This window comes from Callospermophilus lateralis, chromosome 2 (assembly GCF_048772815.1).
Source record: "Callospermophilus lateralis isolate mCalLat2 chromosome 2, mCalLat2.hap1, whole genome shotgun sequence".
Classification (NCBI taxonomy): Eukaryota; Metazoa; Chordata; class Mammalia; order Rodentia; family Sciuridae; genus Callospermophilus; species Callospermophilus lateralis.
Window position 1 is genome coordinate 17,629,392 of NC_135306.1, and position 2,454 is coordinate 17,631,845.

The following is a 2,454-nucleotide window of genomic DNA, read 5'->3' on the forward strand; positions in this document are numbered from 1 at the left end:
CAAACTAGAGCAATTAGCAAAATAATAATAAACAAAACATTTATGTCATTAGAATCTGGATAGGGGTTGGCCTTTAGAGGGATGGTAATGGTAATCTCTGAAAGGACAATAGGATTCTGGGGTACCAGTAATTTCCTATTTCTCAATGTAAGTATACTTAATTCTATTCAGCTTGCGAAAATTCATTAGGCACTTGAAATTTACATTCTTTTCTGTATGTGTATCATGTATCAATATAAGTTTTGTCCCAGGCAAAAATTCCCCATAGAAAGAAGACATTTTTTTAAGCAGTTTGGGAAAGAGGACTGAGATTCCACTTACTTTCAGCCACAAAAAATTAGAACTTAAGTTATTTTCAAGTCAGCAAAACGATTTAAAATACCATAGCTTGTTATTGGATGTTTGATTTATATTTCAGCTATTATGAATAACTTTCTTCAAATATGTATGTGTAGGCACTTTTTCAATATCTGTTTTGGGGGTGTATGTCTTTGAGAATCCTGGAGTTATATGATAATCGTACATTTGAATTTTTGATGAACAAAAGAACCATCCCACCAATAATGCATGAGGGTTCCAATTCCTCCACATCTCCAGCAACACTTGTTATTTTCCATTTTGTAAAACTAATAAATAGCCAACCTTTGGCTTTACTCTTTGAAAAAAAAATATCTGTCTAGGTTCCCTGTCCATTTTTAATAGGGTTATTTGTCTTTTTGTAAAAGTTCTTTATTCTACATTTTAGAACCTTAGAATATACGTGATGTGCAAATATTTTCTCCATTTTCTTGGTGATGTTCTGTTAATGTTATTGAAGTTTAAGTTAAGTTTTTCTTTAGTGGCTTGTTCTTTTTTGTGTCATATCTAAGGATTCATTGCCAAACGTGAGATCATGGAAATTTACCCTTATGTTTTCTTCTAAGAGTTTTGTGATTTTATTTTTTTACTTAGTTTGTGATCTATTTTGAGTTAATTTGCATATATGATATGAGATGGGGGCTAAACATCATATGTGTGGATATTCAGTTGTCCTGGCACTATTAATTCTACTTTGTTTATTTTTGTACTTCATGAAAGTGGAGATTATATGGTCTATCCTTTTTGTGTTTCTTTTAGTCAGCGTCATTTCTGTGGGATAATTCATGTTGTTATATGAGGTTGTAGTTCATTTATTCTTTTATTTCTCTATTTTTTACAGTATGGAAATTGAATCCAGGGCCTCACACATCCTAGGCAAGTGCTATACCACTGAGTTACATCCTAGCCCTTGTTATAGTGTGTCAATGTATTTGATATACTCAAATGCCTCCCCACTTCATACTGTTGGGGGGGGCATTTGAGTAGTTTCCAGGTTTGTGCTATCATGAATATGGTTATGCATATTCTAGAACATGTCTTTTGGTAAACATATGTGTATATTTTAGTAGCATGCACTTATAGAAGTGGAATTGCTAGCTCTTAGGGTATACTTATATTTAGCATTAAATATATCATAGCTCCTTTCTAACTAGGAAAAGACTTAAAGAAATTTTTCATGTTTCTCTTTGGGAATAATTATCCTCTCTGTGTTTTGCATATGGGAAATAGGAAATGGGGAAGATAGACTTATGAAAATTGGGTGAGCTGGAAATAAACTTATTTCCCGAATAGGTATTTTAATTTCAACTTAACGTTCCCCCTTGCCCTGTGCAATGTTTCTTCTTTCTACAAACCAACCCTGACTGCCCTTTCTACAGAGCAAATGAACTGGAATGTGTTAAAATCCCCCTTTACCTTCAGTAAACTCTACCTTCATGTCTGCAACCTTCCAGATTGTCCACCACAGAACACCTACCATCAGAGATAAAAGAATCTTTAGAAACCCAAACGTTCTACTACCATTTTGTGAAGTGATAGGGAAGATTGAGGACCAGAGAAAGGAGATTTTCTCTAGCCATCAGGAACACTGGAACAAATCGTTTCCCCTCATTTTATCATGGCAAGGAGAAAAGATAGCACAGGGAGCCGTTGGGAAACATTGGTTTGAAGATCTGCCATTCCCCGATGAAAATCCTGTCTCTGCTACTTATTTGCTGTGTAATTTGGGTAAGGCACTTTATCTCTCTGCACCTCAATGTTCTTACTCATGGAACAGACTTAAACATACACGTTTATACCCCTAACATGAGTCCTGAAGAATGCATAGAGAGTGACTGTCGAGTAACTGCAGCTTCTGTTTAACAACTATTTTAAGGGATGATTGCCACATCTAGCGGTCAACAGAGGATAGGATAGCTAAAGAAGTACACAAAGTCTGCTTTTCTCCTAGGTATTGGAGGAGATCAGTGCCATTTAAAGAACCAAAATTCAGCAAGTCATGGAAGTCAAGTTCGGGCAAAAATACTCTACTTAGTACAAGTGATTAAATACATTGGTAAATTGTACAAGGAAGACAGGATGGTGTGAAGATGATGA